Genomic DNA, 26931 nt, shown 5'->3' with positions numbered 1-26931 from the left:
GTTTTATTGGATAGACAGCTCCTCAAACTGATTGTCTGTGGTTACACTGCCTGAAACAGTCACACAGTACTACTTCTTTTTTGCCTGTAAGAGATCCCAAGTATACTCCTGGTTTTATTACTATTGCCCCTGCTAACAACCACAAGGAGGATGGCATTTGCAGGATGAGTAAGGACAGTGGAAAATGACCAAGTTGTTTACTGTTGTATCTCAACAAGGATTTGTTGGCTCTATTTTCATTGCAAAAAAAAAAAAAAAAAAAAAAGAGAATTGCCTTATCCAAACATGCGATGATACTGTTTATTTTACGCACAAGCTGTGGATGCCAGCAAATCAAATTGGTTTGCAGACCCCAACCAGAACTACCATCTGATCAGAGCAGATTAGCCCTTCTGGAAAACTTCACAACATTTGGCAGAAAGACAACAAAAGGTAAGGACTTTACATGCCACACTTTGGTCATATTAAGAGGTCTTTTAAGTAACAGATTCAGCTTCCACCTGCAAACGATATCCTGGAAATGGAACAGGTGTCGTTTTAAACTTTATAATGTCTCTGGGAGAAGGATGATAATAGAGATATTTGCTTTGCACAGATGCCACCTCCCATAACAGAAGGACAATGATGGGATGGTAATCACGAGGCTAATATATGTTCCGTGAAGTCCATTAATAGCTAAACAGCTACCAGTGCAGGATCAACTTTAGGAGGCACCACACTGGTTTCTGAAACGGCCCCCTAACATTCACACATAGTTAACATATTAACAAATGGAACTACCTATAAACTGTGGAGTGAATTGAACAACTGAGAATGCTGTCCTCAGAGTAACATGAAATATTATATACTTCCACTTTCTAGCAATATCATGCAGCATTTCTTATTCTTTCCTCAACTTTGCAGTTGATTCTTTTAATCTCTGGACAATTTGCCTGTCTAGATACAAATCAGATTACACCTCACTTCCCCATTAGGTTCCCATCCCTTATCCGAGGGAAAGTATTCATCTCTAATTCAAAACCACAAATATTTCTTTTAGCATTTAAAACTTTTAGAGAAACCTCTGCCTTTGATGTCTGAAAATTTATGTCATATAACACAGTGCCCACCTTTTCCCAACAAAGACAAAGTTGTTGTGTGAAAAGAAACTCTGCAAAACTGACCCTGAGAAAATATCAAGTAATATTAACTTCTGCAGCTACTGGGTCAATGAGTTGCTTGTTTAAGGTGATAAACTTCAGCACAATCCCAGCAATCACCCTGGGAAGCACTGTGACTCAGAGATGCACCTATGACTCAAATCACCTCCTTGGCTTCCGCTGGGTCAGGCATGTGGCTGTTTACTTTTAGCACATTGCTATCATCCTGCATTTTCTCAGCTTTCTGGTCAGTGGATTGAAAGACAGGGGTCAACTCAGCTCACATCTTTGAAAGGCAACTGTGTTCTTTAGCCCATAAAACATCACCTTATTAGAGATTGAATAGTATTAATACTAAATTTTATCAAGAGCCCACTGCATTTAAGAAGATTGCAGCTATTGGTTTATCTGGATTTTGGGTGCAACCCCAAGATCGGTGGAAATCCCTAGTACAATAACTCAGTCCTACATGTGGAAAAATGTAAAGTCAGTGCAATTACCACAAGGTCCAGAAATCAAATAATTGGTTCTGTAATGCTGATAGTGATTAAGCATGCTATAAAACTTAATTGCTCATTAAAATAGGCATCTGTGACAGGGAATGCTCACAGCAAGTAGAAGAATTGTACATCGTTTCCACACAGATACTTTTCAGAGCAGATGAAAAATTATGGAGCCCATAGCTCTTTCTACTTCTACTCTTCCACAGTGGTACTTTACAACACTTTTCCATGTCCGGGAAAATCCATGCATAGTAGAGTAACAGAGACATATCTTGTGATTCTTGCTATCCTCGTGGATTTTCTTTCTTCTGTCTCCGAAAAAAGGATTTTTTTGACCAATATGAATGACAACTTAAACTGTCTGGGCATGAATCACCTAGGTTGGAAGAGACCTTTAAGATCATCTAGTCCAACCATTAAAAAAAAAAAAAAAAAACCAAAAAAACCAACACCAAACAAAACACACACACCGACACTAAACCATATTCCCGAGCACCATGTCAATTCATCTTTTGAACACCTCCAGGGATGGTGCCTCAACCACTTCCCTGGGCAGCCCATTCCAATGTCTGATAACCCTTTTGGTGAAAAAATTTTTCCTAATATCCAACCTGAACCTCCCCTGGTACAACTTGAGGCCATTTCCTCTTGTCCTGTCGCCTGTGACTTGTGAGAAGAGACCGACCCCCGCCTCTCTACAACCTCCTTTCAGGTAGTTGTAGAGAGCGATAATGTCTCCCCTCAGCCTCCTCTTCTCTAGACTGAACAACCCCAGTTTCCTCAGCCTCTCTCCTCAAAAGACTTATTCTCCAGACCCCTCACCAGCTGCATTGCCCTTCTGTGGACCCACTAGAGCACCTCAATGTCTTTTTTGTGGTAAGAGGCCCAACACTGGGCACAGTACTCGAGGTGAGGCCTCACCAGTGCCGAGTACAGGAAGACGATCACCTCTCGGGTCCTACTCACCGCACTGTTCCTGGTACAAGCCATGATACCATTAGCCTTCTTGGCCACCTGGGCACACTGCTGGCTCATGTTCAGCCGGTAGTCAACCAACACCCCCAGGTCTTTTTCTGCTGGGCAGCTTTCTAGTCACTCTTCCCCAAGCCTGTAGCGTTGCATGGGGTTGTTGTGACCCAGAGATTCATACAATTTTTTTGTTTCCCAGTGTAAGTTAGGCAGGTTATGTAGCACGAACTCCTGTTTCAGAAGTTCAACTTTCAATACAGTCAGAGATTTGCAACAACAAGATAAGCACAGCAGATAAGTTACTACACAGCTTTAGTGAGTCGTACACAGTTTAGAACTATGTACAGCAAATCCCAAGTAATTTGAAACTGAGTCCAGAGAAATTTCTCTATTTTGTAAGCCTAGAAGATCTTTTCAACAATTGTGATCTGGCTTTGGAAATAATAATTAAAAAAAAAAAAAAATGCATCCACCTTCTTTCTTTATTAAGAGCAGTTGTTCATACTAAAATATTAATAGTATTGGCATATTAGACATTCAAGCCAGCATTCAACCAAAATCTCTGCATTCCCAATGAATTAAACTACATTATGTTGCAAAGTCTTTGTAATGAAATTGTACTGAATAATTCTACTATTCGTCAGTTATCAGCATTTCTTATAAGCATGTTGTTCATGTCTACTAAAGCCCCCTCAGTGTAGACCATATCCTGTATCCAGTCCTCTCCACCTTAAATTCCAATTAGAAAAAATTAAATAAAATAAAACAGAGTTTGCAGATCTGGATTCTAACAGACTGAGGACAGAAGCTGTGAGGTCTTTATGGAAAGTTTTCAACCAGATGCTTTCTTTCTCAGACCAAGGAAGTTCCAAATCTCCATTTCCTGTTGTCAGTGGATCATTCCTGCCATTATTTCAATGACCATATCCTACACAACTATTGGAAATACTGTATGCCAGGTTTCCTAAGTAATTCCTGAAGTCTCATTCTCATTTCTTACTCAGTCCCTCCCTTTTTTCCACTTAGTAAAGGAAGTGTTTAGCATCTTTTGGATTATGATTCATATTTCAGCCTGGAGAAGGGAGGCTCCATGGAGACCTTACAACAGCCTTCCAGTACCTGAAGGGGACCTACAGGAGAGATGGGGAGGGACTCTTTATGAGGGACTGGAACGATAGGATGAGGAGTAACTGTTTTAAACTGAAAGAGGGGATATTTATATTAGATATTAGGAAGAAATTTTTTACTGTGGGGGTGGTAAGACAGTGGATCGGGTTGCCCAGAGCAGTTGTGGATGCCCCATCCCTGGAAGTGTTCAAGACCAGGCTGGATGGGGCTCTGAGCAGCCTGCTCTAGTGGGAGGTGTCCCTGCCCATGGCAGGAGGGCTGGAGCTTAATGATCTTTAAGGTCACTTCCAACCCAAACCATTCAATGATTCTATGACTCTACATTTCCCCCTCCTTGACACCTTTGATGCTGTGAACAATGGAAAAAATCCTTTATAGAAGGTTTGTTGCCACTTGTATGTCATAGCTTGATCTTCTGTTTCTGCTCCTGCTTTTGTTCCATCAATTCCTCTTTCTATAGGTCTTTCTTATTTCAGACCCTTTCGACTTGAGATCCTGGCAAATCATTCAAACTCCAAGCTGGTATCTTCATATAAAAAAAAAAAAAAAAAACCAAAAAAACCAACACCAAACAAAACACACACACCGACACTAAACCATATTCCCGAGCACCATGTCAATTCATCTTTTGAACACCTCCAGGGATGGTGCCTCAACCACTTCCCTGGGCAGCCCATTCCAATGTCTGATAACCCTTTTGGTGAAAAAATTTTTCCTAATATCCAACCTGAACCTCCCCTGGTACAACTTGAGGCCATTTCCTCTTGTCCTGTCGCCTGTGACTTGTGAGAAGAGACCGACCCCCGCCTCTCTACAACCTCCTTTCAGGTAGTTGTAGAGAGCGATAATGTCTCCCCTCAGCCTCCTCTTCTCTAGACTGAACAACCCCAGTTTCCTCAGCCTCTCTCCTCAAAAGACTTATTCTCCAGACCCCTCACCAGCTGCATTGCCCTTCTGTGGACCCACTAGAGCACCTCAATGTCTTTTTTGTGGTAAGAGGCCCAACACTGGGCACAGTACTCGAGGTGAGGCCTCACCAGTGCCGAGTACAGGAAGACGATCACCTCTCGGGTCCTACTCACCGCACTGTTCCTGGTACAAGCCATGATACCATTAGCCTTCTTGGCCACCTGGGCACACTGCTGGCTCATGTTCAGCCGGTAGTCAACCAACACCCCCAGGTCTTTTTCTGCTGGGCAGCTTTCTAGTCACTCTTCCCCAAGCCTGTAGCGTTGCATGGGGTTGTTGTGACCCAGAGATTCATACAATTTTTTTGTTTCCCAGTGTAAGTTAGGCAGGTTATGTAGCACGAACTCCTGTTTCAGAAGTTCAACTTTCAATACAGTCAGAGATTTGCAACAACAAGATAAGCACAGCAGATAAGTTACTACACAGCTTTAGTGAGTCGTACACAGTTTAGAACTATGTACAGCAAATCCCAAGTAATTTGAAACTGAGTCCAGAGAAATTTCTCTATTTTGTAAGCCTAGAAGATCTTTTCAACAATTGTGATCTGGCTTTGGAAATAATAATTAAAAAAAAAAAAAATGCATCCACCTTCTTTCTTTATTAAGAGCAGTTGTTCATACTAAAATATTAATAGTATTGGCATATTAGACATTCAAGCCAGCATTCAACCAAAATCTCTGCATTCCCAATGAATTAAACTACATTATGTTGCAAAGTCTTTGTAATGAAATTGTACTGAATAATTCTACTATTCGTCAGTTATCAGCATTTCTTATAAGCATGTTGTTCATGTCTACTAAAGCCCCCTCAGTGTAGACCATATCCTGTATCCAGTCCTCTCCACCTTAAATTCCAATTAGAAAAAATTAAATAAAATAAAACAGAGTTTGCAGATCTGGATTCTAACAGACTGAGGACAGAAGCTGTGAGGTCTTTATGGAAAGTTTTCAACCAGATGCTTTCTTTCTCAGACCAAGGAAGTTCCAAATCTCCATTTCCTGTTGTCAGTGGATCATTCCTGCCATTATTTCAATGACCATATCCTACACAACTATTGGAAATACTGTATGCCAGGTTTCCTAAGTAATTCCTGAAGTCTCATTCTCATTTCTTACTCAGTCCCTCCCTTTTTTCCACTTAGTAAAGGAAGTGTTTAGCATCTTTTGGATTATGATTCATATTTCAGCCTGGAGAAGGGAGGCTCCATGGAGACCTTACAACAGCCTTCCAGTACCTGAAGGGGACCTACAGGAGAGATGGGGAGGGACTCTTTATGAGGGACTGGAACGATAGGATGAGGAGTAACCGTTTTAAACTGAAAGAGGGGATATTTATATTAGATATTAGGAAGAAATTTTTTACTGTGGGGGTGGTAAGACAGTGGATCGGGTTGCCCAGAGCAGTTGTGGATGCCCCATCCCTGGAAGTGTTCAAGACCAGGCTGGATGGGGCTCTGAGCAGCCTGCTCTAGTGGGAGGTGTCCCTGCCCATGGCAGGAGGGCTGGAGCTTAATGATCTTTAAGGTCACTTCCAACCCAAACCATTCAATGATTCTATGACTCTACATTTCCCCCTCCTTGACACCTTTGATGCTGTGAACAATGGAAAAAATCCTTTATAGAAGGTTTGTTGCCACTTGTATGTCATAGCTTGATCTTCTGTTTCTGCTCCTGCTTTTGTTCCATCAATTCCTCTTTCTATAGGTCTTTCTTATTTCAGACCCTTTCGACTTGAGATCCTGGCAAATCATTCAAACTCCAAGCTGGTATCTTCATAACGTCCTGTTCCACGCCCACCCCAATTCTGAACTAACAGTAACAGCAGAATAAAGCAACACACTAATGTTCAGAATATAATTAAAAGCCATTTAGAGTTCAGTTAGCTTTCTTCCAAGATTTTAACAGTAATTCGGCATCTTTTAAATATGAAAATAATATATTTCCTGTTTTTAAGAGAAGTGTTTTGCTAAAATAAAACCATAGCCACAAGGATATTAACACAAGAATTTGACTAAGCAGAAAATATTTGTTACTCACAAAATTTTCATACCATAAAATTTATGCGGTGGATTAATAATGCAAGAAATTCTAGTACCTTCTGTATGGTAACACAGGTACTAGGAATTATTTTATGATTATGTATAATAAAAGTATAATATATTACACATCTTTATTTTTCCTCCTAAGGATTTTTTTTTCCATGAACTCTTGGAAAAATGACTTAGGCTAGAAAATGAAGACCAGCATCATATAAAGATGGAAGCACAGTGCCTTCTTAGTTGTATTAATACTTACTATTTTACAATAGTGCTTTGAAACTCCAATTTTGGCAGAGATCTCTGACTACTTCAAAACCCATAAATAACACATGTCAGGGAAGAGGATTAAGCCCTCACCCACCCACTGTTGAATTCCTAGCATGCCCCCTGGCAGAATTTAGACCTTCACAAATTATCACCTTCCCAGACAGTGCATGAGTATAAGACCAGCCACAGCCCACATCAGGGACAACACAGGGGACAACTCTCAGTAAGCAGTTTGGATGCTGCCACCCTGTTTTGAGTCAAATCAAATGCATGACATGATATCTGCTACTCCAGTTGATCTCAGAGAATGACCTAATTTTTCTTCTTGGAAAGACAGTCTGTTGTGATAGGTAAGTTACAGGCACAGGCCAAGAGATCAATAGGAGAGTTTACAACTTACATACAGAAATGTCAGAATTAATTAGAAGCAGCAGCGTAACTCTTCATTTTAATGATCTCCTAATTTCTGGTCCAATGTTTTAATGGCAGAATCATCTTCTTTGATTTGTCTAATACTTTCCATTGCTCACAAGTCTGCCAAGGTACAATATTTTCCAATTTCCATGTTTGACTCAGGCTTTCATATTTTTTATGCATATTTACATGCCTATGCACACACATATGCATATATTTCCTCGTATGTAATATATTTGTGCTTGACCCTACCAAGCACAAATTAACAAAACAATCCATGAAATTAAGGTCATTGCAAATTAGCAATGAAATAAATAGAGGTGTGACACATAGAACTAAATCTCATACTTGGTGTGAAGTAGATTCAGCTGAGAGGGTTTGATTTTGTTTTCCGTGCTACTGAAATACTAATAAAACAAAGTACTTTGATTTTGTTTTCCGTGCTACTGAAATACCAATACAATCTCATTTGATTGTATCTGTCATTAACACATTATTTAATATTTAACATTTTTCAATATTAATAAAGCATCTTAGGTAAAAAAATGACAGGGAATGCATAATCAGAAGGGTCAATAGCTGCCCTCATATGAGATGAGTTGTAATTAACGAATGTTTTATGTTAAATTGAACTAAATTTAAAGAGTAATACTCTACTGCCAAGACTTTGATATACAAGTGATGGCTGTGAATTTGCTATAAGCCATTAACTTGCATGTCTGCACAAGGAGAAACTCAGAGAGTTACTACCATGGCCGCTTCACAGCATTCCTCTTTATGTTAATTTTTAAGGTCACCAACCTTATGTCATAGAAACATTTTAACTTATGGTATTATTGTGGAAATTTTGCTGGGAAAAATAACTACAATAGGACTGACTTCCTCTGTAGCAGCAGTGGGGAATATATTTAGCAGAAGCCATGATTTTTAAACAGAAATGGACATTTAACAAAACTAATAATTAATTATTTAGCAACACAGGACTATCAATCTGAGTACAGAAATTTACACAATATTATTAGCGAATTATCACGGGCAATTAAATTTATCAATACTATAAATAAAGTTATTAAAATAGCTGATTTTTTGATTTGCAAAAAGTAGGGAGAAAGAAAGCAAGGAGAAAAAATGCTATTTGACAGAAGCAGTCAGAGGATAACAACAAATTATTCTGAGGTTAATCAAAACATTTAATTCTGTTTAAAGTGTTTCTTTTTCTTGTGTTTAAGTCACTATTAAGCTTTGCAATATTTCAAATAGTATGTCATTTCAAAACCAATAAATACTGAAACATTTTGACACATCTTAGCTAGGATTTCTTCCCACACACACTCTGAAGGAAACTATTCATAACATTCAATCCCAAACCGTAAATAACTGCGAATCTTGCAAAACTGTGACAAATCAAAGAATCTGAGAAAATTCTGGTAGGGCTGGGAAGTTAAACAGTAACACGGGTTTATTAACAGTGGAAAGTTTCAGAGAGAAACTTCTATATTGAAGGAAGTAGAGAATTTTTTAGGGGCAGTGACCTGTGTCTATGTCTCACACTACCAGGTAGTACCTTTACCACTAAACTGTAATTTATGCTTCTTTGCTAAATTAATCTCAATTTTTTTTCATAGAATCTTTATAGAAAAACGAACTTTCTCAGAACATTTTCCTGGGAAGCTGTTGATTCAATTCCCTTTAGTCAAGAGAAAGAACTAAATCTAGGCTTCTTATTTATTAGCTGTTTGGTGCTGTACTAAAGTGCATTTTCAGCGTTTGGTGCTGTACTAACGTGCATTTTCAGTATCAGCAGTAGCAGGATGCATAATACATGCTCAGAAGAGGTAAGTCAGTAATTCAGATAGCACTCGCATACTGTTTTTAAGTAGCTGGCATTACAGAACAGGACTCTCTTGCAATCCTGAACAATGTTTTCATGTAGGATATTTTCAAATACAGAATGTAATTAAGAAAGCCTCAGAAATTATGCTGCCTTTCATCAGTTGAGAACTTCACATATATAGCTAGTTTATCTTGTATGATGTAGTGATAGTAGCCTTAAATTGTCAGCAGATTAAAGTGAAATGTCAGGCTGTACATGGAATATTGACAATATATTTATCGCCACAGACTGGAAGTCTAAACAACAGTAAAGATAGATTAAAATAGTACCTCTCTTAAAGAATAAAAATAACAGTGTAGTCATAAAACACATGCAAATAAGCAAGAATCTTTGAACAAGTTACAGAAGGTAGAAGAATGTTCCAATGAATTTCACAGGAACTGAAAAAAAAGAACAAAATTTCAAATGACTATAATCACTAAAAGTAACAAAATAAAGAATTGTAACTATATTCTCTTCTCATGTAAAATTGCCACTTAAATCAGTGGAACCTCTCTCTAGGGAAAAATTTGAACAAACTGGGTACATATTTTTGAAAAGCTTATTGAGAATGCAAGAAGAAATTATTTAGTATTTTCAATGTACCAACAAAATCCTTACACAGAATTGTTTTGAAAGTTTAAATTACTTTTTTTTTCTCCTCTGCACAATTTGTATAAGGACTTAGCAAAATGAAGGCCATAATGACCAATTAAGTGAAGATGGAAGAATAAAAACATGCCTCAAAAACCTCTTATTCTCCAGCCTAAATACTCTTTTAAAATAAGGACTCACATCTGAATTCAAGTGTTCGTACGGTAAAGTGAGGACATTCCCTTGAAGCACAGTTTTAAAATAAATTTGGCCCTGAAAAAGGGTTGTGAAATTAAATTGAGTATTTCTGTGGAAGCCAGGCTGCTGGACCATGACTTCAGGGATAGCAGGCAGTTGGTGGTAGGACATTTCTCCAGCTCGGCACCCAAGTCAGCACCATGGCTTAGTAGCCTCAGCTAACCCATCTCATCATTACTCGGTGGAGGCAAAGCAAAGGTTTCCATCCATCTCTAGAGGAAAGTGACTGTGTAGAGAATTAACTATAGGCAGTTACATATTCACCCCTACTTTAAGCTGCTCACCCAGCTAGGCCTGCAGCAGGAGATCCCATCTCATCCCCAGACTAACTGTCTGTGTTTCTTTCAGTCACTGTGTAGGGAATTTCAAGTTTTTAAGCTGCACAGGCTATAAAAAGCAAATTATTTGTCATACATGGCTAAGGGGATCTACAGAAAGGGGCACTCACCTCACTTTTTTTATTTTCTTTATTCACAAGCAACGCCAGTGATGACTAACACTGTTATTTAGATTCTATCCTAAAGAATACAGCTATTTACATTCCTCTTTATCCACTCACTCCAGCAATAGCCACAGTAGAAATCCCACTTTAATGCAGACAGACAATTGCCCTGCAAGTTTTTTCTCTTTTTTTCTTTATGGCTTGACCTTCAAGAGAATCACTAGGGTCTTAAGATTGCAAAAGGACAGGCCAGCACAATAATTTGTTGTTAATAATTTTGTTCCAAATTCCTATTCTTGACACAAAGCAGCAAAATGAAATCTAGATGCTTGGCGCTAATTTTTTATTGAATACCCAGGAAGCCTAACAGAGAAAAATGTAATTCTCTGATATCTTGATGACCTTTCCACATCTTCTCCAAGACTGAACCATTGCCACAAACCTGGGTAAATCCAAAGCCAAATGACTGCAACCAATAATAAATTCAAGCAATGAAAGGGGACCATTCCCTCTTGATTCAACACATATAGGTATAAAAAGACAGATTTACTTTTACGTGTATATTAAAGAAAAAGCAAAAAAAGAAAAACTGTAACAGTAAAGCAAAGTGGTTAGAATACGTAATGCAGAGATTCTACGTCTAACTTGCCATTAACCTTGCTTGAGCCTAACCTCAGTCAGCTTTATGCATGGCACAATTGTCTTGTGTAACTAACCTCTGTAAGGCATCATAATATAAAGAGATGAGTAAGGCACATGAGTACTGTAGTAAGGTACATGAAGTGAAAATTTCAAAAACAGCCACTGCCAAAGAGAATGAAAAGATTTCAAAGTCGTCCTTAAGTCTTCAAGGCATACCTTGAATGAAACATCCAATGTGCAGCACTCGACTTACAGGATCTCAGTTGATGAACCCATGATTCTTCGTCCGCCTCAATTTTTTTATTGAAGTCTTTCCTACTTTTCCATTAAAATCTCCATGGAGAAAAAACTGTAAAAGTGTTTACAAACTCAGTTATCTTCAAGCAATTAAAATCAGTTTCTTATTTTCCTGAGGTTAAACATGTACAAACTATTTGCAGGACCAGGGATTTAGAGAACCACTGGATAGCTATAAAAATAGTTTTAGCACTTAGTGAAAAATGAGCTTTTACAACAAGGTGAAAAGGAACATTCAAGATAATGGCTTGCTTTTTTGAAATAAGAAACAATAATTCCCACTATCATTTTATGAGGTAAAGATGTGATTTTTGAGAGCACGGGCTTGACATCCTAAATCTGCAACATAAAGCCTCATGGCTACAGCTGAGAATTTGCTTTCACTTCTTTTCTATTCCCATGTTTTCTAAAAAGAAAACATTTTTTCTTTACTGGCTAAAATATAAAAAACAAAAATGTTTAGCTATTAGACCATGTTACCAGCAAGTCATTTTTTATCTTTTAATTTTTCCATGGAGCTACAGTTTGATGGCTGCAGAATTTTCTCCTGGGACATTTCTGAAGTACCAGTGGAAAGAATTACAGAATTCTTCAAGGACTTAATAAATACTTTGTGAATTCAATTTTTAAATGGTGACCTATTCAAACTGCTTGCTCCAGCTGAGACAAATGGCATCTTCTCAGTCTAGTTACAAACATTCAAAGTTACATTTGAACTCCATTATAATCACCTAATATTTGAGCTGTAAAATTCATACTCTCATTCTCATTACTTTGAACAAATCTTTCATCAATCCGTTATATTAAATGAATACAGCTCGTAGGTGGAGACATTTTAATCATGAATGGTTGTGAAACAGTATACACTGTGCATAAAACAATAAATTAATAAAAGGTATTCATACTAATTTTTAAAAATTAAAAATCTGATAGCATTGTATAGACACATATATTACACAAGTATAGTGATCATTAGAAAATACGTCAGCAGTCAATGCTTAAAAAAACCCCAGCACCAAACAAACAAAAAAACCCAACAGTCAAGTATTCTATGGAGCTAGTTAAAACAATCAGCAATATTGCTCCAAGCTAGTCTCCCCTGAACACCTCCTGACCTGCAGTAGCAGGTTGGATGAGCATTTCTTACCTGCTTCCCTGCAAAGACATCACAGCTGAAATAACCTTCAGCTGAACTTTACAGGCTGATGAAGGGAAATTTAAGCAAAGCCAACTAAATTTGCACAGTAACAGGTGAGAAAATTTCACATGATCTCCTTGCTGAGATCCAGTAAATAAGTGTGGTGATGTCCATCTGGCCATTTTATACCATGGCAGACGCTTCTAAGCAATTGCTTTTCATAGTTCCCCTTTACAAACTTACACCAAAATACTGTAACTACAGCAGTTATAACATATATTCTATTTTCCCAATGCAAGTTTAGTTCAGATTAACTTTTTCCAGTCCTTTGCCAGTTTAGTTTAGCACATTCATAAACTAAATTATTATAGAATCGGATAGTATACACAAACTTAGCCCAAAATAAGAAAATGTATGAATAACTGAATACATTAATCTAGTAAAAGTTTTTAAGGGGGACAATTAAAAACTTGTAAGACAGTGATGATGTCGAGAACAGCAAAACCAGCAACTGCTTCAAAATATCACCCTACCCCTTCTTAAGCTGTCATGGATGGAAATGTTTGCCATGGCTATGATTTAGCAGCAATTCAAAATTTATTAATAGTTTGAGGTAAATGAAGAGGTTAATTTTAGCAGCATTTAATCATTAATCAATTTAAGGATTTACAAGGGGATTTAACAAAATCATTGAAAAGTGAATTAACAAAATAATTGAACAGATTAAAAAGTTACAAGATTCACGCTAACTTACTATAAGGTATCCTAAATCATTATATTTGTATAAACACCAAAACATAAACACACGCCATCTGAGGAGTCATGTACACACACCACCCAAGTTTTTGACTCCTAGAACCAAGGTCCCTTCACAGCAGGTCACTCCAGTGAACTGACAGTTTCTCAAATCCATATATGTGTATATGAACACAAAAACATATAAAGACACTGACAAGGAGACAGAAAATATTTGGATCCAGTAAAATATATGAATACCCACATCCATGAAAGCTAATGTGCATATCAGAAACACAATGATAGAGAGGTGGAGGACAGATAGGTTAGCCTATAGTTCAAATTTCCCTCTTCTCCAGTTCAGAGTAAACACTCGCAATGCACCAACATTCTTCAACAGGTGATAACTGAGACAGTTGACTCACGCTTTAACCCTCAAAATGTTTACCTGAGTGGCATCCCAGCTCGGGGGAGATGCTGGTCACAGCCCACTGTGATCCAAGAGAACTCAAAGGGTCTTGCTACAGTGCTATTTATAGGGTCCAAAGTAATGGACTTTCATCAAGTACTTTTCCATTCTGGCCCAACTAGGACAATGGGATTTCTGGTACTTTCCATCAGTTGCACAAGCCTAGAACTTTCTAGATCTTGAGGTTCTGGTATCATCCCCCCCTCTTTAAGCCACAATCCATGTACTGTCAGGGGGTGATCCCTATTGCTGTTTCCAAGCAACAGGGGACATGGGAACCAGGAGTGCTAAGGGGTTGCCGTGATGTTCTGGTCTATTGCCCTTCGCACTCTTTCCTACTTTATGTTGGGTTGTTATGTGGCCCAGGTTGCCATGTGGTCCAGGTGTTAAGGCATTGCCATAACATTGTGATCCTTTGTACATTGCATTCTTTCCTGTTTTATGTTGGGTTATTATGTGGCTCAGGTGGGGGGAGCCACAAAATTCTTCCTTTCCTCTTAAAAATAAGTTCTATTGCATTTCATATCATATCTTTTCCTCTTGAATCCTTGACCTGCTATCTATGATATCTCCAAAATTACACTTAACAAATTTTTACTTTTCTTACTTTGCGTGGCTTTCTCTCAAGTACTTTTTCACTCCTCAAGAAGAATTTTCCCATTGTAACTGATCTGAGTTCATACAGTTGAAGCCTTGAATCCCAGCTGAACCCCAAGGCTGAGGGTGGAGCTGGGAAACTGATCCGCAAACCTTCCCAGGAAGAAGCCTAAAAGCTAGTCCAAATCTCTGAAATATTTTTATCCCTTGCTGGTATCACCTGTGACCTTAGCAAGATATTTTCAGCTCCCCTAGCCTCTGTATCACAACAAATCAGAGTAAAGACATTTAAGATCTCGAGCTGGAGAGCACAACTGAAACCGTGTTACTGACACATGCCACTATTTACAACATAAATGCAAATTTTCCTGGAGTAACTCAATCTTCAAATATTTGTTTTTATACACACTGGTGAAAAATCAATTATACTACTGAAACTGAAAGCCTTGATGAACAAATACATCACTAATCAGCTCTGAGCTTTTTCAAGATCAAAAGAACTTTTATTAGAAGAAAACTCTCTCTCAAAACTGAAAAGCGCAATTACATTTGTAGGAAATTGAGTTGTTTCAGCATCATTCCCCTCCTCCTATCTGTTTGCAATACCGGATAGAGAGTTATTTGAGATGAAGGGATAGGAAGAGTGAGGGACAAGCAGGTAAAATTCAGCACATTTTATAATACTGATAACACAGCTGCAGGCTGAACAGCTTATAGTAAACAACAGTATAGCGGTAAAAGTAGAATACAGTAGAAAAATAAGCAACAGGCGTTTCTCCACAGAACAGCTTTGTTGTTGACAAGAAACTAAGTGTTTCAGAAGTGTTTCCCCTCAATGGATTTGAATTCAAACTTCCAGAATACACAGACCACAGCCTGATCCAGGCAGAATTATGCAATTAATCATCGCAGTAATAGCTGTACCATTTAATCTCCTTTAAGTTCCAAAAACTGGGGTGCGATACTATTTTAAATAATGTCAGTAATAAATTTTCTGCTTCTTTTATATTAAACATAGGCTAACTTTTTTCCTTACTCAACCATATAGCCAAGATTCAAGTTTCCCAGTGTCTCAATTATTTCATAAATAAAAACTAGCAACTAATACTCTCACTGATAGCAGTTATACCTCTGACATCTTGCTGCCCATCCCAGCGTTGTGGCTCTCCCATCATTTCACACTCAGCGCCTCTGATGCTCAAGCTGTCTTTCTGTGGCTACAGAGGCGTGGGAAGGCAGGGGATGGATGGAATGATATGTGCACACAGAACATGCCTCAACACAGGACCAGAGGCAACAAATGGTGCCCACAAAAGTCCAGGAAATAAGTAAATACAGAAGACAGGGGGACAAAGCCAGGTCTAACCATAGCTAATATGTGCTTTCATGGACCTTTCTCCATCAAAGAATCAAGAATGCATTCATTTTAAGACACAGTCAAAAGTAATCACGATGCTGTGCTAAATTAAGTTCATAACACATAAAACAAGACTTTGGGACACTGTCCTTCAAGTTATCTGTCAAAGAGCCTTACACAATCATGGAAAGAATTAGGCTCATCAGCATGGATCCAAAATAACCAGCAAACTATGAGACTGGCTTCTTGTGTAGCCAGGAGGAGTTCCAGGAAAGAGCCTCCAGAAAACCTCCCCACGCATGGGCCATGGTCTGGATAATAAAATCCATTCAAAGGAAAGGAATTCCTAGGAACTAATGGTGTTAAGAGCTCAAAGACTCAGACCTTTGGAAAACAGAATAAGGACATGCAGATGGACCCATATCCTTTCAGAATGCCCCTGTCTCTCCCTCAACACTGCTGTTGAGATCAAGGCATAACCAGGAGTGCTGTGTCAGGGCTCTGCACAGGCAGTGACCGCGAAGGAATAAATTGTTTTAAGAAAGCAGAGACTGTTGCACACTGAGGAAGACAAGAGGAGCAGGAGGTGCAGTAGGTGAAGGCAGAGGTGACTTGCTGGTCTGAGAACAAAACATGAGGTACATACGCCTTTTACACAGACTCAGTTTTCTGTCAGACATCAGCTTTGGTAAGTTCTCCCAGAAGCTGCCCTAAATCAAATTCCAGGACATATCAGTAATGTCCTGCACTTGATGCAGCCAAGGGCCCTTGGAACCATGCCCTGAAGTTACTCCACACGTTATCTGTCGAGTTTTGTACGCTGGAGGAGAAACAGTGGTACTTTATCTGTGGCTAATTAAACAAATTTGTTCCAGAAATTATGGTCACCAGAAATGGATCTAGCACAACGCCACAGGCCAATGCCTCCTGTCCGATCAACAAACCTGCGAAAGGAGGAAATTAAAAGATGCAGATATAAACATCCGCAGGGTTCTGAAGTAGGCACCTAGATTCCACTTCAGTCCCATTTTAGGAAGACAAACTTGTGTGTTCATTCATCTGCATTCCCTAACAGATCATAAAATATACATGATATTCCCCAGCACCGGCTGGCTCAGTAGGAGTGTTCGGTCAAGCTTCTCCCAGACAAAATCCAGTCATCCTCATTTGGCAGCATGAAAACACTGAGCACATTTGTGCAGTCTTCCCTCTGCAGGCCCGGGTATCACACGAGCCTTGTCCAGGTGTGTGAAAATAATAGGTATTTGACACAACACCATCGTATTTCTGCACCCTCAAAAATGCTTAATAAAAACACTGGTTTTATACATTTTCTTTCAGTAGAGCTTAGCTATAAGTTGCACTGCAGCAGGACAACATGCATACTAACTTGGGACTGGTTTCCAATAGGCCATGAAATTACCAGAAGTGCTGTCGTTCATCTCAAAGAAAGTGGAATCCTGATCATAAAACACTATTTTAAACTGAAAGGCTGTAGGGGAAAACTTTCCAGAAATGCCTTACTGAAACTTTAAATTTTCATGTGCAAACATAACAGAGTGTTTATAACATGAGCCTGTTACAGCTTCTTGGAACTAGAAGCAGGCGCTCTCAGGCACCAGACCACAGCAGCGCCGCTCGCCCTCTCGCAATAGCTCTTGGACTAGATCAAATTCCAGCAGTGCTGAGCTTCTCAGATGACATGGTGGTGGCTAAGAAAATGCATCACTATACCTTGTTCCAGGAAGTCAGGGGCTGTCCCATTTAATTACACAACATTTTGGCTAAACTCCTCTTCCCCAGACAACTTTAATCTTTCCCTACCGCTCAGATGCATTTATCACCTAAGATAGCATCTGAGTTTTACAGCTGGAATGTTGCAACATCTCCGAAGTCATAGCTGATAGAAACCCCTTCTTGCTCACTGAAGTTCTCCATGCAGCACTCAACAGAGTGTAAGTCCAGAAATGTATTTTAATTATGACTTTAAAATAATTTTTAAAATGCAGAGGTTGTTCTGAAAAAGCTACATCTCAAGAATAACTTGTCTACCTTCATTCAGCAATGTATTTTCTTTCCAAAGCAGATCTCAAGATTAAAGAAGCAATGCATTAAAATCCAATTTGAGGGGGAGCAGGTTTTATTAAGTTTTTTGCTAAGATCTGGAAAAAGAAAAAGGAAAAGTACTCATCACAGTACTTTTAATTTACCTTGCTCAGAGGCACTGAAAGAGATCAGCCACCTCTGTTGTAACTTCTTTGTCGTGTGAAGCTTACTACTCAGTGATGTGAAAATTGTATTTAACAACTGGTCTGGTAATGCAATGACAGAGAGACACTACAAATATTCTTTCATTTGTCTGATTGTTGAACTTTGAATTTTACAGTGTTGTCTATTTGCTGCTGTCCTCACTAGCTCAGTTGAACTCATTTTATACTGACTTGTTAAAAATTCATTACAACATCTTATACACTGTCATTGGAAATTGTTCCTGTGCTTTGTGAGAATTCTGCAGCATTGCCTTTTTGTCATTTTCAATACACAGTTATGTTTTCATCCGAGCATTTAATGTCAACTTACTTTTCATACTTTATTGGGACATTCACAAAGCAATTATCATGCTCATCTAATAACAGCTAGAAGTTGGATCAATTCTTTGGATAAAATGATTTTTAACTGTACAAAATGAGAATTACTTGGAGCAGTGGGACAAATCTCCTCAGAGAAGCACAGTATAATAAGACATAAGAAGATCATCTGAAGCTATCATTACAACAAATAAACCGTTTTTTCCCCCATTGGGATGGTCTAACAAAGACTGCAGTAGCAAAAGTTCACACTTAACTGCAGAGCACTGTGACTCTAGCCTGGGATAAGCAAGACTGGAAATTCAAATATCTTTTTTACAGCACCAGTCACGGCTTCCCAGATTAATGGGTAAAGAAGCTTTGAGTCTGAAACATCAAAAGTTATGGGAAAACTTAGTTAGCAAAATCCTCAATCAAGTTGCAAGAAAATAGCATGTATCTGTTATTTATGAGCCTCTGAATTTGCACATTCCTGTAGGGTAGGTGTAATGTAGCTAACATTCACTGTGCTAAAGTAAAAGATAAGCACATAGACACGTTTCTGTAAGTGTAGCCTGCATTTTGAATATAGATTATCAGTTTCTCTTTGGTAATTGTATGGATGTCTGCCCTTAACCACTGGAGATGACAGATCAGCACCGTTATTTTTCAGAAGCATGATCAGATCTTTAATTAACTTTGTTGTCCAAGGATTTTGCTGTTCTACATCTGAGCCAAAACAACAGGATCTCAAGCAGCGCTGCACTTTCTAATATCCTTCTGCTATAGCAACTGAACTGTACGACATAAAGGAAGGCTGCCATTTGCACCACAGGAAACATCACTTCCTGCAAGACCATTCCTCAAAGCATCTCATTTCACCTCAAGACCATTTAATTTGTGAGCTTTGGCTAAATCACAAGTTCATGGCAAAAGGATGAAAGGTAAATCCTAAAAAAAAAGGCTAAAGTGCTGAAGGATTAGTAGATGCTTTGTAGATTTGTAGATGTTCTGTTTGAAATCAGCTGATTAAGTAGATGTAGTTTCACATGGATACTAGCAGAGGAGAGAAGTCTTTTAAGTGATCTACTGTTTTTACTGTGTGTAAGCATCCCACCATGTTTAACAGCATCACTCCAAAGAAATTCAAACTCTTGAACCACAGAGGGCTGGCATTTACAAAACCAGATGGAAATCCAAAACTGTGTTTTGCAGAGTAGCTTTACAGAGCTAACCACTCACTAAGGGGTGAACAAGTCTTGCTTTCTTCTCCCTCTGAAATGCAAACATTTTTTCCATTTAAAGAGAAACACCAAAAAAAAAAAAAAAAAGAAAAAAGAAAAACAACCAAAAGAAAAGAAACCCCTCCATTTGAAAAAAAAAAAAAAAAAAAAAAAACCTTCCTTTTCTTATCAGCAGTACATCAGCACTAGTTAGCTTTCCCCAGCTGTCATAGGCTGCCTTTGAAATAGGTATCTCTTATGATGATTTGGAAATGCCAAAGCAGAATCCTAAATGTAAAACCCAACAAGAATATATAGGAAACCAGAGGACACCTGCTTCTCTACTGTATTTTTCTTCAAGAAAAAAAAAATATATTATTTTTCCATGACTAGGGAAATAGAAGAGTTCTATCTATCTTCTAGTGTTCACTAAATGTATAGAAAATGCCCCTTTCATTCCTAGAGACCTCACATACACAATTTAATGAAAATATCAACCACCTACTATATTTCACATTTCTGATCTGTTTTTTCTTAAAAGAAAGTAAATAGCACATACTGCAGTTTACAGAAACAAATGAAGCTGTCAGTAGTAACCATACACAGTATTATTTCCAAGGATTAGCCTATTTGAGGCTTTATCAGGAAACTACATGATAATTAATTGGCCACAACACTGAGTTTTGAAACAGAGGTTGGATCATGTTACAAGAAGAAAAGCAGAGTTAGTTACTGCTCCAGAGAGCTCTTAAGTCAGTAGGAGACTTCAGATCCTTTTTCCTTTAACATAAAACTTATTTCCCACAAGTTGTATATAAAGACTGTTCTGTGAAATTAGCGGTCAGACAGTATTCATATGTCACACTGATATTTTCCAGATGTAGAATTTGATATTCCCAAGAAAAAAAAAAAAAAAAAAAAAAAAAAAAAAAAAAAAAAAAAAAAAAAAAAAAAAAAAAAAAGGAAAGAAAAAAACCCAGCCAATTCAGGGGATTCTCAAAGTAAACCTCAGTGCTGTTTGTTTTCTAACGTTGTACTCCCTTTGGCAACGCTAACTTAAACTCATAAACAATAGAGTTGTATCCCAGAGAATGCAGCATGCCCTCAACCACAACCGAAAAGCAGCAAGGGCAAAGCACGCTGAGCACCTGGCAGGAATAGTCCTTAATTAGCACCATTTGGAATTCCATAATATGAGATCACTCACTCTTGGCTCTTAAGAAAGAATACGAGGTGGTCCAGAACAGAAAATATACCCAAATCAAATACATATGTTGAGATATCATTACTCTGCTGATTTAAACACAAAGGGTAAGAATTTATTCTTAAAACCATTATAGAATTGTCCTGTATTTTAGGTATAATTCATGTTTACCCATTAGCACTGATTCTGTGCAAACTATTTGTATTGGTTTTATGGGATAAATACAATGAATATAATAAAAAATGGTAACTGGGTCTTATTCTAAAAAAGCCATACTTGAAATGACTGTCCTTTCAGAGTTAATAGCACTGTTTATGCTCTTATGCAAATAAAAGCAAGGAATACAGAATCAGAGTCGCTCTTTACGTAAATGAAATGACCCTTTCTTATTAAAAAGAAAAATAATTTGAAAGGAAAAAATAGTTTGAGCTAAACTCTAAACAGACAATGTCTATAATTTCTTCCTTGTAATAGTTTCTAATTGAAAACTTCACAAACGTGACAGGTCACCTGTGTTCTGAAGAAACCTTCTCCTCTCTAATACATGGTATATAATTAAGTTAGAAAAACCACTTTTGACAGTCTCAGACCTCCTCTTCTACCACTTCATCTTTGATTGTATGTTATTTACAATGAGTAACCACTTTCCATCCATTGCTGAGACTGTTTATCTCTCCTTTTAGTCAGAGCTCAACTTCTTCCTCAGGAATGCACATCAAAACACAGAAGTTATATGCAAGCATTCATTGTGCTAGTTTAAGTGTCCACTGTTTAGTTCTAGCTAGGAAAACTTTACATTTCATTCAACTTATTAAGACATGTATGTTGTACAAAAAGCAGTTACTATTTCTTCAAGGCTAAGAAAACTTAAGTTATTCTAAAAAAATGGAATAGAAATAAAACATGCTGTGATTGTCTACAGCTTTCAAAAAAAATCAATCTGCAGTACTTGTCATTAGTAATACCTCTCACTGACACAAAAGAGGGATTTTTTTTTTTAGAAAAAAGTTTCATATCGGTTTTTCAAATTACATTTTCTAAGAGGAAATAGAGTCCCCAAAAAGCCACTCTAGTTGCAATTTTGTCTCCCTCAAACCTTCAATACAACCATTCTACTATACTATGTTCCTGATTTCTACAATGACCAAAATCTTGTCTAGATGCAGCCAAACCCTACTGCTTCGAAATATTGTCTTACAACTCCACACACTGCAGTGGAATCAGCAGATCCAACCTCACACCTAAGATTTTATCACCTCTTCTCATTAATGTTGCCCACTGCCCATATTGTTGCTAATACTATGAAATGACAACGTAAAGGCACACAGAGTTGTCTTTTAAAATAAAAATGCAAGTACAGATAAATCAGTTCAGCAAACCATAATTTCAAAGTATAAAATGTAACTATCTTAACAAGCAGCCTGCTCTTGTAAAACCCTGAATCTATTCAACCTTCAGGCCAACACCACTAAAAGATACAATCTTAAGAATCCCAGCAAGAAACTCCTCACTCCTACTTTGGGGTGGAGTGCGTGCGTGCTTTGGTCTTCTGTTTGGCTTGAGGTTTTTTTTTAAAGATTATCAATAACCAAATATGGCATGATTCTAATTCCAATCAGGAATATTGTTGTCATTGAATCCAGTCTGGGAATGCACCTTTTGTAAAAATACTTTCAACCTTATTTACTCACTCAGTTGCCATCTAGTGCATCAACTACTGCAAAAATAAGAATAAAGCAGGACTCTGAACATCACCACTATCATCATCTTGGAAATCTTGATACCACTTCACTGATTTACTACCATGAGCTACTCACAGATCTACCTAAAAATCAGCTAAATAATGAACATCCTAGAACACAGCACTGACAAACCAGATTTAATTCTGAAGACTACGTAAGGATGAGGAAAAGGGGGAGAATTGTACATATCAAAACTTATGTAATGAAAGAAAACAGTTACCAGATCTATAGAGTGATCCTAATGGAGAAGAAAAGATACACTGTATTCACTTGATCTCTTCCATGGAAAGTGTATGTAGAAAACAGAGTAAATAACTGGTTTATAAGAATTCGTCACGTTACTCTCGAAGTGAAAAAAGAAATGAAAAATGTGGATAGCGGAAGATCTGTGAATGGTAGAGAAGTTTTGTGCATTATAGTCATGCTGCTGGACAACCATGACTCATCCAGGGTTCTCCAGGCTATTTACTGAGCAATTCATTAACTGCTGCTAATTTTCATCTTACAAATAAATTATTTTCCTATATAAAACAGGGAAGTAATTGTGCTTAGCACTGGACAGACTAACACACGCAAACACCAGTTGGCTCTGTTAGTGTTTTAATTACGTGACCCACATAATTCTGACATTACAGTCATGGTAGACCTCTATCAACCCCATACAAGGACCTCCTCAGACTGTTTCCACACGCACACTCATAGTATTCCTCTCTCAGCCACCACAACGAGGCCTTTCCCAGTACGAGAACAGAGAATTATCACACCATGAGATCATGGTAACACAGCCACAAAGCAATGCCAGTACTCCTCTGCTGTTATAACATCTCAGGCAAGGATGAATGTTTCAGATTTCAGAACTACAGACACTCAACTCAACTGGCCAGATGTGTCATGATTCCTTTTGGCTAAACTCCTAGATCAAACCTTAGCAGCCTAAAAGAAAAAAAAACTTTTTTTCTTTTTTTTAAAGTTGAATGTCCTTTACCAGGGTATCCCTTTTCCAACTGGCTTTCTAATTATAAAAGTATTTGGTAGTAATCCATATAAACCGTGATTTAAAACATCCCAACTATTTTAACCATGTTGAACTTCATGAGAATTCTCTGCAAACTTAACTTATATTTTTATTGACAGGATAGTTATTGATCATTCTTGTGTGGCGGAACATATATATTATGCTAAAAATTGAAACATTTGGGGTTCTAGCAAGAATGAAAAGTTGCAGCACAACAGCATTGCTTTAAAGTAAAACAGCTGACAAAACCACAGGCAACTTGGAATTTTGTAAGGGTATGAAATCAAAAACATTAGAAAATTCAATGTCAAAATAAACGTCCATGGCCTGTTTTTGCTGAATGCAAAGGTGAAACTCTAAAATACAACTACAAGGGATATAAGAGAGAACACCTCAGATAGCACAGGATGGGCTTCTCTCTCAGCTGGGTGCAGACACAAAATACAGTGCACTGGACCCTCTAGGTAGATGTAGATCAGGGAGTTCTTGTCTCCAAAGCAAAAAGCAAGCAGAGGGGAACCAAAAACCTCTGCAGTGTTTTACCCAAAAGGCAGCAGGAGCATATATTGAATTTTCTGCTTCATTTGAATGATCTTCCATTTAGTTTGAGATTACATGAGAGATTTAATGTCACAGAAATAAACTGAATACTGCCACATGAAATCTAGAGAGGAGAAAAGATTCAAAGAACTAGTTAAATTAATTACAAAAAATCTTCTATCATCTTCAAACCTTCTTTCACTTAGTTCTTGATTCTATAAATAAAGTTTTTTCATAAGTTTTTTCACTTGATTACAAATAGACAAAATTGTTCGAGGTAGAAATCAAGCAAATGCATCTTTTAGCTCATTCATAACACTTTGAAAATCATGTGCTTGCAACTGGGGAAATTTTTGCCAGGAGCTGCCAGGTAAGCCAGAATAGATAGCAAACAGCACTGGCAAAAAAAAAAAAAATAAAGTCCATAAACTAAGTGGAAAGGAAAATAATGTTTTTAGGTGCTGAAGTGTGAAATAATTCTGTGACTTCATATTTAATTTCCATCTACTGACCTTTTCCTATGAAGGCAAAACAATCCAGTTTCTCTTTATCTCAGGAACTATCTTCAGACACTCTATTTTTAGCATCTGTATTGTAGATATCTTTTCCAATTGAAACTATTTCATTAGAGAGGGTATTTCCTGGCTTATAGCCAGGAAACCAAGACACTACGCCTTAACTTCACTTTGGTCCTTGGTAAATAATGAAAACTTGACAGCTCCGGTTATCCTGCTGTAAAAAATAATTTTCTGAGGCCTTAGAGGAGAAGTGCAACACATTGACTATGTATATTGATTTATATCAGCTAGAAATAGGATTAGAACCTCGTCTTTGAGCAAAATAGCTTGTTTCCACTACCTACTGACAGGACCATTGCCTTCTCTCCATCAATTCTCTCTTTCTCTCCTTTACCTCTTCATCATCTGAAGGACTCATCTTTTCTCAGTTTTGCTTGTTCTTCTGCCTGTGACAATGATATTTCCCTCTTGAAATGAGGAGCAAAGGAACATGGGAATAATCTAGACCTCATCAGCATGCATATTAGTTGTACCTTCAGTTTTGTCTGAAAACTCAAGCACTTTCCATAGGTGCTACTGACATTTGTGCCTTCCTCCAGAGCAGAAATATTCTTTTTCAAAATATTCAATCACATGAAACAACTTTGAACCTGTCATGTTTTGTAAAACCAGACAAATGTAATTTCACTAACTATATGGGAATCTCTGCTTAAGGTGCTTGGAGGGACCATTCCTAAGGCAGACAGAAGTTTTTGTGGAAAATTTTTAAATTGACCTTTAAAATCGTATTTAGAACACAAGACAGCTTTTGAAATAAATTCCGTTTAGTTACACCATGATTTATTTGGCTATATAACCTTGCAGTACTGCACCGTATCTACTAGAATTGTCTGTATCTTTTCAGATATAATTGATAGGACTTCTCCTTCACTTTACTGCTGAACGAACTTTTTAGCAGTTTTTCACTAATGCCTTACTGACATAAATCGTGTCTTCTTTATTTCTTTGTTTTTAATAACATTTTCAAATTCCAGACCGCTTTTCTATAAAAATAGCCGCAAAGCAAAGCAACTTCTCCTCTTCTACAAGTTACCTAACACAACTCAGGCTCTCCTAACTATGTTCAGGGTCACCTTCTACAATTCATCCTCCCCAAGTCTGTTTGGCCTAATCTATTTTTTTCACTGTGTCCAGAAATACACTGGACAGTCAGTAGACTACCTGCAGAAAAAAACTCACTGAAGTTCACTTTGCTCTCAAAACATTATACCACTTCTCTTTTCCTCCGGTCTCAGTCACCAAGGAGTGGGAGGAAGCACTAGAGATGCTGTGGCAGAAACCAGTCTTTCCAGGCTTCACACAGCTGTAAAGTATGTGGTACCCAAACAACTCTGCAAGCAGTGAAGCACAGCAAATGATAATCCCCACCACTGCTAATAACATCGTGTCTCTGTTGCTATGGTTTTAATACCTTAATAATGATGTCTCCTCACCCTCTCTAGTGACAGATTTGCCATTATACATAGAGTACAGCACTTCCAGTTGTGAGTACGGATCACCTGGCTCCTCCACAGTACAGACGTGGTTTCTGTACAACGGAGTTAGAGCTGCTGTCTGACCTGTGCTTCAGCTGTGGGCTGGTATGCTGCACAAAGCAAAACTTTCTTTCTAGGCATCCAACAGCTATATCAACTCTTCTGAACACATTAGGCTCCCCACAGTTTTGGACCTGTACAATATTGTCTATAAAGTTTGTGCACACATGAACAGCAGAAAAGCAGCCTAATGACCTTAGTAAAATTTCCAGTGCTGTTAGAGAGCAAGGGGCTGTGCATATGAGATAGAACAAACACTTTTGCAATAATGTGTTAAAATATAAGTGGTATTTCAGAATAGGGCTAAAAATATAGATCAGTCCATAAATTGTAAAGATACCACAGACAGAAGAAATTTACCAAAAGTCATGATTAATAATAATTGTAATCCCTAATATTTATAAGACTTTCCTCAAGATGTGAGAGCATTTAAAAATAAAAATTCAGTTTCATTTTATATTATTATTCCTAAATGGCATCGAAATATGCACTGTATAGAATGGGATATAATTGACAGAGAGAGAAACCTAGTCCCATGCCCTAGTCTCGTAGGTTTCAGTCATCTCTTCCTGCACAGATTTGTGTTTGTTTGTTTTGTTTCAACTGTTTTCCCATCCTGGAACTGAAACTGTTCTGACACACTTGAACAAAGCAGTCATATTTCCACTTCATCCTCACTTGCTATCTAAACAACTTGA

Source organism: Calidris pugnax, unplaced genomic scaffold (genome assembly GCF_001431845.1).
Source record: "Calidris pugnax isolate Ruff unplaced genomic scaffold, ASM143184v1 scaffold18, whole genome shotgun sequence".
NCBI classification, from domain to species: Eukaryota; Metazoa; Chordata; class Aves; order Charadriiformes; family Scolopacidae; genus Calidris; species Calidris pugnax.
This window is presented reverse-complemented; position numbering follows the sequence as displayed.